This window comes from Equus caballus, chromosome 3 (genome assembly GCF_041296265.1).
Source record: "Equus caballus isolate H_3958 breed thoroughbred chromosome 3, TB-T2T, whole genome shotgun sequence".
Classification (NCBI taxonomy): Eukaryota; Metazoa; Chordata; class Mammalia; order Perissodactyla; family Equidae; genus Equus; species Equus caballus.
Genome location: NC_091686.1, coordinates 117,941,522 through 117,959,695, shown reverse-complemented (window position 1 = coordinate 117,959,695; position 18,174 = coordinate 117,941,522).

Sequence of the window (18,174 nt, the reverse complement as noted above, 5' to 3'; positions counted from 1 at the left end):
ATCCTTCTACCTTCCTCTTAGCATTGTAGTGAGAATTAAACTCAGTGAGACGATGCTCATCCATTCCTCAGCACGTAATCCCCCTCCTCTGTGTTATCTCTAGTTTGCGTTCCTCCTCCCTTTCCTATCCTAAGGGGTGATGTGCCCTGACTTCTTTCATCCTTTACCTAATAGTTGTCTTAATATCTATGCTTTCCTTGGGTTTTAACTACGTGTTGCTGATGACCTCCACGTCTACCCCAACCTTGACCTCTCCCTCTGTATTCCACAGTCACATAACCAACCCCGGCATGGATATTTTCCCATGGCATGGATTTCTGTTGCTTCGGCCTGTCCATGAGACAAAGCTCCTCTTTTGGTAATGGGACTCCTTTTCCTTTGAGAGATTTCCCTGACCCTACTTCCTCCCACCAGAGGAAAGGACATGTAATCCACCAATCACTGTTCAAAGTTTCTCCTCCCCTCCACTCAGTGATTTTCCAGGAGCAGACATGTGACCCCAGTGAGAGCTGTTTAGAGTTCCTTTCCAGGAGCTGACATGGTTGTTAAAAAACAAGGGGCACCTTCAGCTATGATGATAAGTGGACATTACAGCCTGGAGTTGTCAACATTATCACCACCATAAAGAATGAGCCCAAGAGTGAGCTGACAGAGGAAATTTGATCTGAGAGACCAAAAGAAAGATTACTTGTAACTTTGGTTGAATCCCTGAATCCAGCTGTAGCAGGTATAACCCTGAGGCATTTCAAAACCAATTCAAACTAGCTTCCGTAAAAATGGGAAATAGCTTATGTAATTAGGATTCCATTGCATTAGACTAGACTCATAGTCTCAAGCCATAGAGACCCAACATGTTGGCTCCTCCTCCCAAACAGTTCTTCTCCCTGTGTTCTTGTTTCAGTTGGAGACACCAACATCCACCCAGTCATTCCAACCCGAGACCTGGAGTCATCTTGACGACTACTGCTTCATCATCATTATGGCCATTAGATCAACCAGTCCTGTTGTACTTACCTCTCCACTATTTCTCCAATCATCCCACTTTTCTCCATCTCCACTCCACCACCTACTTTAGAGACCCACCACGTTCTCTCTGGATTACCATTAGAGTTTCCTAACTAGTCTTTTTCTCTGTTTTTTTCACATTACTGTGGTGGGACCAAATAGAATGTATTTATATAAATCACATCTTACTACGGCATTTCTCTGCTTAAAACCCTTTGAGATCATTTACCCCAGGATAACATCCACTTCTCATGGTACATAAAATTGTCCATGTAATGTTTAACTGTTCTCTGTTTCCCATGTTACCATCCAGAAACAGTACTCTTTGTAGTTACCCGTGGACAGTATGCTGTAACCCACCTCTTTGCCTTTGCTCATCACGTTCCAAAGGCAGTATAGTTTGTCTCCATTAAAAATTAGGCTCTGGAATGATACTGACCTGAGTCTGAATCCTTGTATGGTGTGTATTGACTACTACTTGGGCAAGATACTTATATTCTCTAACCTCAGTTGTCTCACTTGAAAAATAAGGATGCTAATATTAGCTGTTTCATGAGCACGTTGCCATAAGAATTTAAAGGTTCTGGACCCAATTCCAACATGTGTGTGTGGTGGGAGGGGGGTTGTTTCCACACCAACAATGTCTCCGGACTCCAGCTGGGTGTCTCGATTCTGACACGATCTACCTGGAGAAAGCATCAGATTCCACAGGTTACGGGCTCAGTCCTACAAGACAAGTCCCACCTCAGATACCAGTTGCAAGCCCAGGTTGTCAATCACGCTTCTGACTGACCAGCTATAGATTTGAGGTTCCAATGACTCCTTCCTCGGGTTCAATTAATTTGCTAGAGTGGCTCACAGAACTCAGAGAAACATTTTACTTACTAGACTATTGGTTTATTATAAAAAGGTATAACTCAGGAATAGGCAGATGGAGGAGATGTTTAGGGCAAGACTTGAGGAAAGGACGTGGAGCTTCCATGCTTTCTCCAGGTGAACCACTCTCCCCAAATCTCCGTGTGTTCACCAACTCGGAAGCTTTCTGAACCCCATCCTTTTGGGTTTTTATGGAGATTTCATTACCTAGGCATGATTGATTGGCAGTTGAACTCAATCTCCAACCGCTCTTCCTTCCCCAGAGGTCAAGGGTGGGACTGAAAGTTCTAACCATCTAATCACATGATTAATTCCACTGGCAACTAGCCCTCATCTTTAGGTGAGGTCCAAAGTCACCTTAAGAACATAACAAAACAACAAAAACCTTGATTGCTCTCATCCCTTAGGACATTCCAAGTATTTTAGGAGCTCTGTGCGGGAGACAGGATGAAGACCAAATACATATTTATTATAAATCACAAGATCACAGAGTTCAAAGAGATTTTGTGAAAAGCAGGTAGATGGCACTGGAAGGCAATAAGACTTGGCAGGTGTTAGACATTATTTCCTCTGTCTAGAATTTTCTCAGTGCTGAGTTTGTCCCATTACTCCCTTTGCTTGGCTCACTCCTGCTCAATCTTTGGTTCAGCTCCGATAACATCTCTTTCAGAAGGCTCTCCAAGACCCCTGGGCTGGGGGGTCCGGGCAAGGCTGCTTCTGAGTTACCTGGGACCATGTCTATCGTTGCTCTTACTGTGCTATATCATCAGACTCACCTTCTCATCTGAGCTCCTTGAGGCCTGACATGGTGTCTTCATCTTGGCCTCTCCAGTTCCTAACAATTTTTGGACTGAGTTGAATAGAAATGTTAGTTATCTTCCAGCTCAGCCTCTGACAGACAGCATGAAAACTGAGCAACAACCGTATTAATTTCCTTGGATCCTTTCGCTTGCTTTTTCCGTTTGTTTTCCCAATACACATAATTTAGAGCTATTATGCTTGTCTGCTTCTATCCTGTTAGGCTCGACGGGTGACATATTGGGAGAGACAGGGCTTGTGAATACGAATGAATAGAAATAACTTGACATTCTCTTTTCCTTCCAACAAAAGCAGCTTTTTTCTTGTTGTTCAATGGCCTTGGAATGATGGATTGTGAAAATTGAATCAACATCTCCTTTTATTACAGCACGTTTACCAGGCCCAGCCAAAAATTCTAAAGCTTTCTGCAGAAAAGCAAGTCTAGGGGAATGTTAACGACTGGTTCCTGCCAACCTCTCTGCCCCCCACCCCCCAACCCTCCATGAATGGATGGTCCACACAGTGTAATGGATGGTAATTACTACAACGTCTAGGAGTTACTGAGCTGGCACTAGAATGCCCAGGGAAAGAGGCTTGTGAGTGTAGTTTCTTTCATGAATTGGAGTTCTGAAAGGAGCTTGGTTTTGTAATGACAAAAGCAGTGGGTTTGGAAATCAGTTTGAATGTCTGTCTATCTCTTTTATAGATGAAGAAACCAGGACTCAGGCAGGTTAAATAACCTTCCCAGGGTCACCCAGCTAGTCAGTGTTAGTATCTATTTCCCATAAGGGCTGCAGGGCGGAGAAAGTTATAGACAGTATACATAACGCCTAGCAGAGCGCTGGCACCCAGGAGCACCTCATGCTTTTTGCACACCTAGTAACTGGAAGGACTGATCCTACAATGTTCCTGATAGTTCCCCTTTCGGATTTTAAGTGTTTCCCCTGCAAAGGATGTCCGGTCATCCTTACTTCCATTCCTCACATTTTCTCATGTGGAAGGGACTTTCCGCTCTACCCCAAGAAGCAGAGGAGCAACACCTCCAGCTCTCTTCCCACGACCTTCACTCTTGCCTAGAGGAGGGAGAGAGGCAGTCCTGTCGTGTTTAGGCTTGGCTGACCACCCTGATGCTCATTCTCGTCTGGATTCACCTTGCCCACAGGATGCAGCTCTCTCCTGCTTCCTCTTGTGGGGCACTTACAGGGGCAGACTGGTCCTGCAAGAGAAGACTGTCTTCATCCAATAGGGTCAGTGACTGGGCATCAGGTCTCTATACCAGTGTTAAACATCAGGAGGCCCATCATGACCACACACATGAACTACATTCTCCATTCTAGTTGTGTCAGCAATGAAGTTGACATATTTAACGCTGTCTGATTTATGTGTCGTCTCTCGGTTGACTCCAAATTTTGGAGTGGATAAAAGGGTTTTAGAAAGGCCAATTAATACTAATATCTTGATCCAATGGCCAGGGACTTTGAGATGCAAATTCTGGTGGCTGGGAATAAAGTTAATAAGGAGCAAGGTCAAGGCTTTGGTTTAGCTAGGGCGTGAGAACTCAGAGTTTTACTACAATAGCAGTTGGTAGGACGGAGAGTTTATTTCTCTAGTGCTCCCAAGCGAACAGCTGTTTTTATTTGATTAGGACTTAGTAAGCAGGAACTCTGTGATGCTCTATGGCTGACGTTAACGTGTCCCAGGCACGTGCAGCCATTGCCTTGGCAAAGTGCGGCGGAGGCAGATTATGGGAGAGGAGGGGAGCTCTGGTTAAGGCTCCCTTCCAAATCGGCAAATCTTTCCCATGTGGCCAACTAGACATTGATGGATTTCCCTGTTTTACTGTTTCTTAGCCAAATCTGCAGGCCTTTTCTTTAATCTGAAAAGACAACTATAATTCATGTGGGGCCGACAGCATTCCTGCAGGCTCCGTGTAAGTCATGTGAAGTTAGCCCTGGACCAGCTGCCCCGAGTTCGTTCCTGCTCATGCTGTTCAGAATCGTATTCAGAGCCAAAGGTGGGGACCAGTCAGGTAGCCAAGGAAATAACAACTAAATGTCATGTAAGGACTTTGTTTAGATCTTAATTTGAACAATATGTTTTGAGACTATTTGAGGATATTTGAATGTAGACTAGTTATTTATATAAATACCAAGGAGTTATTTATAATTTTGTTAGGTAATAATAATATTCTTATTTATGTAAGAAAATGTCCAGTTTTTAAAGAGATGCCTACTGAACTCTGTAGGGATGAAATGACATGTTTGCTATTAATTTTAAGGAAAAATGCTTTGGGTGGCAGGTCTTTAAAACAATGTGAAATATTAGAAGGCCCCCTGTGACCACACGTATAGACTGTATTTTGTTAGGTGTAATAGTGGGATCCATAATGGATCGATTAAACGGGATGCAAGATTCAATGATTCACTTCGTTAATAGTCCCAAGGCAAAAAAAGCATCTGATCCTCCTAATGTGGAAAAGCCATTTGAAAATTATTCAGCAACCATTCCTGGAAAGTAATTATTAGCTAGTAGATTAAAGTTCGTTATAAAGGTTCAATAATTGAGAGTGCAATACAGGAGGAAAAACCCGTATCAATGGTATAGCACAGTATACTCACCTGTAGACCCATAGTCATAAGGAAGTATAGTAGATTACAGCATACAGTAACCATCATTTTGTTCCTATTCAGGGTATTTCTCAGGCCAAAGCCACCAGCCTGGTTGAGAGTGAAACATTGAAAGTAAACTGATACTGTCGCTAGTACTGTTTAATATTGTTCTGAATGTACCAGGAAAAGGATTAAACAGGGAGAAGAAAATAAGAATACAAACAAGAAAGAACTTGGTAAAATTATTTGCCATAATTATTTCTAAATCTTTATACTAATTGTCCATGGATTTTCTTGGGATCAGCCATGTCATCTACCAATACTGACCTTAGAAATGTGACTAGTTGCGACTTTACAGAAATTAGTAGAGTTCAAAAAAAAAGATATGCAAATAAGAAATAGTTAAAATATAGTGGAAGAAAAGATCACATTTCGAGTACCAGGATAAAACATTAAACATATAGGAATAAGCCTAAGAAATGTACAGGACCTATATGAAGAAACCTTAATAATACTGAGACTTCCTATCGAAGGATAAATGACCTCCAATGATTTACCTTTCATTTTTCTCAGCTCATCGAAAACTGTTTGTTTTAAAGGCCAGATTATAACTAAAAGTTTCAAAAATAGATACCAGAGAAACTACACACTGTGCGCAACATGTGTGTTGCGGGTTGAATTTTGTCCCCCAAAAGCTTTGTTCAAGTCCTAAGCTCGGGAACCTATGAACCAGACTTTATCATGAATAGGGTCTCTGCAGATATAATTAAGTTAAGACGAGGCCATGCTGGATTAGGGTGGGCCCTAAATCCGGTATCACTGGTGTCCCTAAGAGAAGAGGGAAATTTGGACACAAAGACACAGGGCAGAAGGCCATGTGAAGACTGAGACAGAGATGGAAGTCGTGAAGCTACAAGCCAGGCGACACTGAAGATTGCTGGCAACCACGAGAAGTAGAAAGGCAGGTGGGATTCTTCCCTAGGGCCTTTGCAGAGTGGGGCCCTGCCAACTTCCTGATTTGGGATTGTTAGTTCCCAGCACTGTGAGAGAATGTATTTCTGCTGTTCTAGGATGCTCAGTTTGCAGTACTTTGTTACAGCAGCCCTAAGAAACTGACACATGCACAAACACACCACACACGTAATCGTCGTATGAAATATCTGAAATGCATTTACGTTTAATTTTTTAAATGCCTGATTATTTTCATTTTGTGCTGCCAACTATGAAAGAGCAGTAAGTCAAATAGAAGCAAAAGCACTCAAAGGGGATTACGGTTCAAGCAAACTTATCTTTAGGCGAAGAACTTGACCACTGAGTGAACGAGATGTAGGTTACGTGTCCACCGCAGGCCAAGGAGGCTCCAGGTCACATGGAGGGTAACAGACCTGCCCCAGCTTCTTTCAAGTCCCTGTACAGAAGCCAACTGGAGGGGCCGGACCCGTAACGTAGCAATTAAGTTCGTGTGCTCTGCTGTGGCAGCCTGGGGTTTGCTGGTCTGGACCCTGGACGTGGACATACAGACTGCTTATCAAGCCATGCTGTGGCAGGCATCCCACATATTAAAAAATAGAGGAAGATGGGCACGGATGTTAGCTCAGGGCCAGTCGTCCTGAGCAAAAAAAAAGCTAATTGGAGGCTCAGATAAATGTGTGCAAGAATATAAAAAATCTTTTACTTAATAATTTGCTAGCTTGATTCATGTGTTCTACCCCTGAACTTTGACAAGTAGATTCTCATGACAAGAGAATAAAAAACATGTGAAAAGTTATCACTTTATATGACTGAATGCCAGCAAAATATCAAAGATAACCACATTTAATTATGCATGTCTCTTTGTCTGCTGACGGGCTGGCAATGTTCAGATGTGTAATAAAATAAACATATACATGACTTATAAATGATTAAGTAACATGCCATACTATCTATTTTGCCTTCAACGCAGCTAAATCACTAGTTACATTTTTATAATTATGGCTTTTACATAGTTTGTATTCTATTGACAGAAATGACCTAAACATATTTTTAAAAACCTAAAAAATAATTTTTCACACATTTTTCAAATAAAGTTAAAAAATATTAATATTTTATATAAAAATTAAATGGCAAATAAAAATATGAATATAAAATTTTAACTAAGTTATTTAAATGCAGATATATATTTAATTTAAAAATATAATTGAATGACATTAACTTTTTGTATAAAAACTAAAACTAACTGAAAATCTAACAGCCAACATCCATTCAGTCTCCAAAGCACAGAATTGGTACCATGCTTCACACACATTACATCTAGACCCACATATACAAAAATATAGGAGCAAAATGAATTGTATCATGTTGAGAAGCGTTTCTCAGACACCATGTGTAACTAAAAATACCACGGTAATTTGTGACTACCTCTGGGACCACAAGCATAATGAAAAGCAATAAAATGGATGTTCTACAATACTAGGAACTGGTTGTTTGTCATGAGAGAATTTATTGCATCCGTGCTTTCTGAGCAGAAGGATTTGACAAGGTATTTTCTCGTATCTAAGCACGTCCACAGCTCAAATTGTCCACACCCTCTTAAGGAGCCTCTGAAGCAGACAGCCCACAGTCATGTTTTGTTCTTAGAACACCAAGCAGGAGACGAGAAGTGCTTCCCTGGGCCTGGCTGGTGTTGGTCGTGAGGATGGATGTTTAGTTACGGGCTGCGCTCTGCCAGCTCTGATCCCAGCTGAGGTTCCCAGGTGTTCTTGAGAGAAATTCATTTAAATGAATTGTGTGTTTATGATATTTGAGGCTCTCAAGGGGCAGGACTGAGGGAAGGGGCGCTCTTGTTGCGTTCTGAAGGTAGTACTGGTGGGTTTGGGAGAATATACAGGCCTGCAGGAGAGGAACCAGGTGGGTGGTTGCTGCTTGCGGTCGCCCAGATGAGAGACCCAAGGTCCTGACCTGGGAGAGTGAGGAAGAGGATGGAGACAGAAGTCTTCGGTGTTGTTCACTCCAGGCGCCAGTCGTGAATAAGGTCGTTTGATCTGAATTCATGCCTTTCCAGAACCACAAGCAACCTAACCAACGCTTCTTGTACCTGGGTTTGAGCCCTCTTTGGTTCGGGATCCAGGATGACGCTTTACCCCAACCGAGAGCAGCTAGTAATTTAGTCCATGCTGAGAGACTAAAAAATAATTCTTTGTCCTTATGAGCAGTCTCTTGGGGCCCTACTATTTCTTTAAAGCAAGACTCAGTACTTCAGCGCCTCACAGGGGCTGCCTCAACTCCAGACTGCATGCATAAGAACTGATAATTTGCTGGACATGTTTGTGGTTAGGAGGGAAGAGGTTTACAACCTAAGTGACGTGGCAAACTTCACACAGACTCCCTTTAAGTCTTTCTATGCTTTCCTCTCAAATTCTCTCTCAATGTCAGCCGTCTTCTCCTCAAGCCCTCCTCTCTTCCACTCTCCACACACAGCAATTCAAGCCCCCTGGTCTCGCCGTAGCCCTTTTTATGTGGAGCCATCTGTATCCCCAGTCATCCCCCTGTCCAGCATACAGAGGGACTTCCCTGAGATTCATGAGAAGAAAGGGACTGGGGTAAATGCAAAGACGGCTTTCAGAGAGACTCACAGGATATTCGGATTCTTGTGGAGGAGGATTCTTGATCCCTCCATCGTTTGCTGAAGGCAAACTGTGAAGAACGAAGCCAGCACAGGAGACGCCGGAAACCCAGTTCCCAGGTTGGCTTGTGAGCTCTTACCCAGAGGAGAAAGAAGTTAAACGAACGGCATTCGTGTACCCAGCCCACTTCCTGGAACTCTTTCTCCTCATGCTCATGTGTGTTCTGGAGTTCGCGGCTCATAGGGGCACCCGAGGAGTGATGCTTGGACCACCCTAACTGAATCCCACGACTGAACAACTTTCTCCAAGAGCTTAACTATTTGGTTTTGTTTTTGAGCTAATTCTCCCTTAATCCACGGGTCCTGTATTCATGGAGAAGAACGAGTGAGGAAAAGTATTTTGCGGGCTAGAGATGAAGGAAGGAGGCTGATATATCTAATGTTAGTGTATCTCCAACCACGTTGTAATGAAAGCTACGTAGAGAGCTGGCTGCCCCTAGGGATGGTTTTAATTCCTTCCTGGCAGTTGAGAAAGCAGTTAGTTTGAAATATACTTGACTATCAACGTCCTCATTGCATCAGGGATTCTTGTCTCAAATGATCTGACATTAAGATCTGGAAATAAATGCATACACTTTAAAATAATGTTGATCCACAGGGAATCTTTGCTGAAAGAATAAACCCACCCCATAACAGCCAAGTAGAATACTGTCTGTTTTCCAAACATTTAATCACTTTTCTACCACTGGGCATTTTTCATACTGTTCCTTCTATCTAGAATATTCTCCCCAAATTCTGCCCTTTGTTAGAATTCATTTCAGTCCTCACATCCTCTCAGAACTTCCTTCTCATTCCTGGTGAAAACTGTTTCTGCATCCCTCCACTCAGCCGGAGGGGAGGAGAGCGTGGGTCTCTCTCTCGGCGCCCTGTGGGGGACCCCTCTCCAGTATCTGACCTACACGTGGGCGATCCTCTCTCAGATGGCTTTCTCTGGACCTTGCACAGGTGTGCACATCAGTGTCTGCTCCTAAGGACTCTAACCATCCATAAAAAATAAACGAAGGCAAAGGAGTCCCCTTTGGGGAAAGAATGGATAAATACTGTCTGTTGAAAGAATAAGTGAATCACCAACTCCCTTCTGTCACAGATTTGCAGCTGTCACTGTCCCTTTTGCAGAGCCTCTGCCACTCACCAGTGTGCCTGGACCAGGTGCTACGGGACCAGACCAGGGCTCAGTATCAGTCCTTGTGTGGCCGTAGATTCACAGGATAGGTGTAGGCCTGGATAATGAGGAAAAGGGAAAGAGTAGCAACACATTTTAATTTAATGAGTTGGAAATGCCTAATGAGCTGTGAGAAGGATAAATGCAGAGTGGTTTTATTTACCACCGCCCTTAATGCTTTGAGAATAATAATTACAAACGACTTGGGTGCTTCCAAATTCCCTTTTCACTGTAAATTTAAACATGAACAAAAACATGATACCAAGAGAATTGAGAAGTGGACCCCAAATCACATAATGGAAGCACATTTGGAAAATAAAAGCTAATGAAATTATGAAGTGTAAACATCAAGTAAAAGAGAAATTAAACTGTATCAAGGATCTTGGAGACCAATTGATCCAGCCCCTCCCTACTACAGATGGGATACTGGAGAGGGAGCGTGAGGAAGGACTTGTGAAAGTCACATAACTGATGTGAGAAGGGGGAGGAAACCCATAGCGATGGGTAAACTAAAAGGAGAACATAATTGCCTCCAACTTGGTTCCCTGTGGGCACAAAAGCAGCCTCACTAACAACCCATGTAATGATAGTGACTCACCCAATTAACGCAGCACAGAGGTTGCAGATGAAGCTGTGTAAGGGGAATGCTTAGCTGCAGGACCCTGGATCTGTCGTTAGCTCCCCTGAACCACGTTAATTAAAGAGAACTCCACGGAGTACGGCGTTACAGCACTAGTGTCCGCAGCAGGGTTTGTCCTCGTGGTGAAATTTTTCTTTTAGTCAAAAAGGAAACCCCAGAAGGCACGTTTCTGGATCCTTCCTGGAACCAGAGGAGGTGGGGGAGGACGAAGACCCGGGACTCTTGGGGAGAGGGGCTGGTGTACCAGAAAGGAGACAAGGGGTCATCCTTCACAGCCCAGCTGAGCCACTTGCTCAGGTCACTCAGTTCACAAGCCATTAATCTTTGTGATACATCTACTATCCCCCTTTTATAGCTAGTGAAACAGCGGCTTCTAGAGTTTTGCCACGTGCCCGGGAAATTTGTTCATCGTGGGGAGAACCAGCCTCAGAGTCCCGTCCTTTCTGCTCCCCATATTGGGAATGGCATCCCTCTGGGTATTTGTGTACCTCATTCACTTGCTTTTTTCTACAGATCTCTGCTTAAATGTCACCTCTTCCAAGAGGCCCTCCCTGAACAACATACTTAAAATCATTCCCCGTCTCCTCCCTGGTCACTCTGCAAACGTTGCTTGTTCTAACTTCAGGTGGAGATCTGCTATGAGAAAGACAAATTAATAAGCTAATAAAAGCATTTATTGCCTATCTCCACCAGCAGGATGCAAGCTCCCTGAGGGCATGGACTTTTCCTCTCTCCTTCACGGTGTTCAGCAACGCTTGGGACCTTGGGACACTGCAGGCACTGAATAAGTAGGCTTGAACTGATTAGCGAGTGAGTGAATATTGAAATCTGTTCATTGGATTTAGAGACACTTGCTGCCTTGGAGCTATTTCTCACAGTGCCCACACTCATTCTTCTCCCTTTGTCCATGACATCATCTCTCTCCTGGTTTCCTTCCCATACTTTGGTCGCTGTTCCTCAGTTCCTTTCTGGGTCTATTTCCTTACCTACCTTGAGTCACTATGATCCGTGCTTTGCACACTCACCCGAGTTAATCGTGCTCTCCACACTCGCAGTTAGATAAGAGTCATCCTGATTTTACCTGCAAGGGAGCCAGTCATGTCTGAACAGCCTATGCCTCAAAGTCACAAAACTACTAAGTGGCTGGCGAGGCTCAAGTCGTGACAGGATTTGCAGTACTTTCTTGGGTTGGTATGAGGATCAATGAGTCAACACTGGTCAAGTTCTCAGGGCAGTGACTGGAACATTAGAGACCTGATCCATGTTCCTCTGTCACTATCATTGTTGGGCGGGTCTGGGGTGTGCCTCAGAGTGGATCCTGGCGGGAAGTGGATGGCATGTTTAAGTGCGCGCAAGGAGACTTGACTAGAGGACAAAGCGCAGGAGGTGACCCCAGAGCTCAGAGAGCTGCAGCCGTAGGAGGGCCTCTAACCAACGGACGCGTTAGGAGCACTCACTTCCCTGAGGCCCTTCCGAGGCCCTTGAGAGTGTATCTAGCAATGTGTTCACGTGGTCACATGTTTTTGTAAACTTCTCAAAAAGTGAGATTTTTGACCCACAATTGGATAAGATCTGTCTCTTCCTCCTCGGACTTTGCCTTCACCCCGTTTCCCTCCTGTTGGGTGGTTTTGGAGTATTTTGAATGCAGCTAAGGAGCTGTTGCGTTGGGGATATGTTTCATTTGTGAATTGCATAAGTGTATCTCCCCAAACCCAGTCACTTCCATGGACAGTTACTGTCAGCATTGCCATGTGGGAATGGCCTCCAGGAGAAGTCCGGGCACCATCTGTGACGACTCGCCCAAATATTGTGACACGAAGTCGCAAGATGACCATATTGCCATACAAATGTGTCGTGTGACCCAGCCACCAGAAGTATGTGGGTAGTGAAGGAGAACGAAGGAATTTGAAATGTACAAAGCCAGAAGCTAGTCTGGGCAAAATTCTTCCAGCCAACAGATGTGTAAAATCGTAAGCAGAGAGTTTAGTTAGCATTGACCCCCTGGTCAAAACAGAAATATTCTCTGATCAGAAAAAAATTCTATTTTGCTATATTCCCATAAAAAAAAGTTTGGCATGTTAATAAAGCGGTGATGACAGTGTTCAAGCAGCTAAAAAAAAGCTGAATTATTCTTCTGTTTTCTCTATTGAAAATATTGCAAAGTTGATGAAACTTTTCATGATAATAAAGAGAAGGTAGATAAAATATACAGAAAAGGTTTTATTTAGGTGTGTATTGATTTTGTGAAATTTGTGTGATTTGTAAGATATTTTTAATTTTGAAAGTTGTGATTTCTCTTTTCATTCTAAACAGAGATTCATTTTATACCTAATTTTGTATTTCTTAAGGAGAGTCCAAACTCTGTATAAACTTCTACCCCACACAACTAGTTCTGCCCTGGCTGTGGCCTCCGGTGGAGAAACAGGCATTTCTAAAGGGGCCTTGGCAATGGCGAGCAGCAGGAATATATGCCCCAACCCCCTCGTCCTGCAACCCCAAGGAAGCCAGAGGGGAAGGGAGCCCAGTTACTTCAGGCCATAGAGTTCTGCCTCTCTGGGCACAAAGCGGGGTGGGGAAGGGGCAAACGAAACATGTCCAGCACAGTGGGACCCTCACATTGCCGTGGAGTGTCTCCCACTAGAACAGCGCTGGGGCATGCTCTTCCCTGTGCCCACCCCATGCCCTCCTGCCCCCGGGAAAGGAATGACTTGTGCAATTAGTGAGTTTGGGAGAAGGAATAAAGCACCTGGGAGAGGGGTCAGCACCTCTGGAGTTCTCTGTCATTGGTACCTGCCTCCCTGCAGAGGGGTGTGTCCTGTGCGCTCCTGGCTGTGAAGCCAGCAGCTGTCCAGCTGTGCAGTGAAAACGAACCGGAGCGTGTCTGCCTAATCTGGGTGACACAGAGGGAAGCTCCTCTGAGAATGTGGTTGAGATGTGCTGAAAGAAGGTCCCTTCTAGCTCTACCTGATGATGGTAATAATAAGAAATAGCACTGTTATTATGATCTAGTCCAACCACACACTTTATTTTTCTCCCCAAAGCCCCATTACGTACTTATATATCCTGGTTGTAAGTCCTTCTAGTTCTGCTCTGTGGGATGCTGCCACAGCATGGCCTGAGGAGTGGCGTGCAGGTCAACGCCCAGGACCCGAACCGGCAAACCCCAGGCCACCAAGCAGAGTGGGAAGCCCACCACTATGCCGCAGGCTGGCCCCTCAACCCCCACATTCTACAGGTTAAAAATGTACTTTGCTCTTAAAATAAATGTTCTATTAAAATATTTATTATGGCTAAGCTTTTTATTATTTTTAGCTTTCCTTCCAATCTCAGTTCTAACTATATTTGAACACACAGAGAACTTCCAGGGTTAGAGAACGCTTGTGTGAATTACTGGCAAATATAACTGCCAACAATGATCTTTCATTTTATTTGCGAAACCTCTGAGCTCTAAATCACAATTTCCTTTTATGGATTTCTTAGTGAAATTTCTACCAAAATGAATAAAGCCTGGAAAGAAGAACTCTCTTTTCCCTCTACATACGATATACAACCCTTTTAAAAGACAGAGATTTGTCTAACATTCAGGCTAGAAGAAATGAAGAGACTTGCCAGGTTTATGATGTCTAAACAAAGGGGAAAGATTCAATTAGTTTTCCAAAGGGTCAGATTGCTTCTGTTTCTGGAGAAAGTGTGGAGATGAATTAAGAACAGCAACAATGACAACAAGGAGGACGGGCTCTGGCTAGAGTGTGGGAAGTGGGGTAAGGACTCAAGTGCCACCTGCTTGGTCCTGAAGCACCTGCCCGGAATCCCTAGTGATTTTTAAAACCATGAGACCAGCTTAGGGATCTCCAGAGGCCCACCACACAACATCTGGTTCTAGGAGCTCATTATAAATTGCTATTCAAAACCCCTAGGTGATGCGCGTCCTTGGTTCAAAATACCCTATTAGGAGCGTCCAGGACCCAAACCCTCAGGGATGACCTGGGAGGGGAGGATTTGGAGGAGTGAGGTCACGTATCTCAGGATCAGCCTTGTCTGAGTGGCTGACATGCCAGAGAGCCGGCTACTCCACAATCTGACGCACTATTTGTCCTTTAGTCTTCGAGACAAGATCAAGGAATTCATGGTTGGATGTATTGTGCACAAAAGGGTCAACTGAAAAGTGAAGCATACAATTGCTTTTTGAGTCAGTTCATGGAAATAAGTAGGAATGTTTCAATCGCAAGGCTCTAAAGGGCTTTATCCGACAGCTGTTCCTAGCTCTGTTTTCATAAAAGAGAACTTGAAGATTTCAAAGCGTGGTCCCTGGAATGGCAGCATCGGCATCATCAGACCTACGGAATCGGAATCTGTATTTCCATGAGCTCCTTTGTGATTTGGATGCACAGCAAACCAGTGTTTCTCAAACTTTAGAGTTTAAATCACAAGCTGACTACCCACGAGGCCCTGAGGAGTCCCGCCCTCAGGCCCAGGGCAGTTTATCTTGTAAACTGACCATGAAATGACAGCCACCACAAGCAGGCGTTCAGCTTTCAGGAGGCGAGTCCTGAGCAAGCTCTTAAGCGATTGGACCACACAGCATCTTGGCTCACTTCTTTTCAAGCCTGGATTTCTTTCTGTGACTCAGGCCCCTCTTGTCCAGCCTGAGGACACTCTTCTCGATTCCTCATTGTCTTCCTTTCCGCCTGCCCCTCCCTACCTTGCACCCGGGTTCATATTACCATTAATTGTGGCCTATGGCTCTGCACACGCTGCTTTCTCTGATAACAGAAAGTCTGCCCTCCCCCCACCGGCCCATGAGCACTTTTTTCCCCTTCATTTTCTAAGAGCAATGGCAATGCCATGGCAACATCTGATCCCTAACCTCGAATGGGGGTGGGGTCGATGGCAAACCAGAGCAGGTGTTCTTGAGAAAGAAAACAAAGAATTAGCCAGATGAAGGGAGAAACGAAGGAGCAGTGTTTAGGCCATTGCTTCTCAAACTGTCATATGTATGCACGTCACTCAGCGACTTGCAGATTCTGATTCAGGAGACCAGAGGTGGGACCAGAGATGCTACAGTTCTTACAAGACATCAGGTGATATCAATGCTGCTGATACAAGGACTACACTTGAGTAGAAAGTTCCAGGCAATGTGAGGGCAAGGATCTTGCTATTACATTCACTGCTATATCAAGATCGAGTATGTCTGCCCCAGAAAAGATGTTTAATAGATTAGTAAATAAATACCTATTGAATTAAACACTTAGTATCTGAGACACCACGCCGGGTGCTTGAATTCTCATAATAATCCTGCAAGATATAAAATATGTTAGTTTTGGCTGCAAAACCAGAGCGAATGCTATATGCATTGAGGCACAGAGAGGGTGAGTTACTCGCTCAAAGTCACACAGTTTTGTGGCGAGTTGCTGCTTACCAAATATTCCATGTGCTCCCCCACATTTCCTAATCTTTTTTGCAGTTAGTTGAAGCTGTTGAACTAATTCCAGCCAATGGACCGCTGGGGACGTGGCATATGTCACCTCCTAGCTGAGCCGATTAAGAGCCAGCCCTCTCTTCCCCTCCATCCCTCTCTTCTCTGTTTTGTACTCTTGCATTTGAAACAGATGGCCCCCAAGGTAAGGGTAACGGGAATGCTGCCCAACCTGCAGTGTCCTTCACACAAGGATACATAAGTCATTGCTGAATTCAAACCACTACGACTTGAGTTTTGTGATCAGATCATTATTACTAGCATGGACTCGGTGTTGCAATCAGACAACTCTGTGTATACTGGGCTTTTCTGGGAGCCTGGGCGCCCTAAAAGTGAGCATATCCTAGACTAGGCATGCCACAGCACGGCCAATGGGTTGAACCCAGATAAGGTAGGCACCAGGGCTATGGAAAATGAATGCCTGGGGCCCTGAGAAATACCTAAAGACATGGAAGCTTAACAATGGCGACTCAGTGACCGTCCTCTGCTACTCGGCCAAGGTTCATTCTCTGACAAGCACCATTCGCTTTCTAGGTCTGTCCTTTCTCCATACCGAGGCCTGTCTTCAAGCATGGCGGGGAGGAGGAACGCCACGCTTTTAGAGGTTTTATGGGCTGCGCTCATGAACTGTGTGAAATCTGATGTTTAGGACATTATGAACGCACACGTGTGCGGTTGATTGCCTCTATGTCCTCTGTCCACTCAGTCAATGGCTGGGGATGTTGTTTTTGCACACAATGGCATGTGGACTGTGTGTCCCACAAAATAATATAAGATGCAACATCCTACTTGCATGTAAACATCAAAAGGACATGACTATTGTTTATGTTTGTAGGGACATGGAATTGAACAGAATAGAGTAGCACAATTGACTTAATAAGAAATAGAAAACCTGGAAAAATATGATTATGGAAATCAAATCAGTATTTGAGACGTTCCAGCCTCCCACTCCCACCATCCATGCTTCTCTTCCTCTGCTAAAGATGCCCATCCAAGATGTTTCAACTGGTGAGGTGGCTTAACTTGAAGGACCAGCTGATGTCTACTCTCTGAAACAATTTGCATCAAATGGAGAAATAAGGGAAGTGGTGCAAACCATTCTATGAGAGTAGTATATCTTGTAATAAAAAGGTATAAGGACGGTACTGAAAGAGGCAATTACGGACCAATATCACTCACATAAAGATTCTAATATTAGATCTGTAACCTCAGCAGCATATACATATAACCAGGTCATGACAAAGTAAGGTTTATCCTAGGAATGTAAGGAAGATTTAATATGAGAAAAATTTATTCAAGTAATACACTACATTAAGACTTTAAAAGAAAAAATAACTCAAATATGTTATAAATTTAATAAATGTAGTTATGAAAAACTCTAAGCAACTATGGATATTAGGGAATTGCCTTAAGCTGATAAAATGAATCTTCCAAAAACCTATGGCAAAAAATTATGCTTAAATGAAATGGTGAAACACTAAGGAACATTTTGTTTTTTCCAATATTAATTTCTTTCCAGCTCTAATCTTTTGCTTACATAGAAAATACAAGGATGCCCATTTTTTTGTTTGTCTTCCTTTCTTTTTTTTTTTTTGAGGAAGATTAGCCCTGAGCTAACATCTGCTGCCAATCCTCCTCTTTTTGCTGAGGAAGACTGACCCTGAGCTAACAACTGTGCCCATCTTCCTCTACGTTATATGTGGGATGCCTGCCACAGCATGGCTTGATAAGCAGTGCATAGGTCCTCACCCAGGATCTGAACCAGAGAACCTTGGGCCGCTGAAGTGGAACATGCAAACTTAACTGCTGCACCACTGGGCCAGCCCCACCATTTTTGTTTTTAATATTACATTGGTTGGGACTTTTCTTAAACTGCTAAATAGAAGAGATGATAGGAGCATTCTTAGTAGAGCTATTATTTCCATTGTTGATGTATAGGAATTCAAT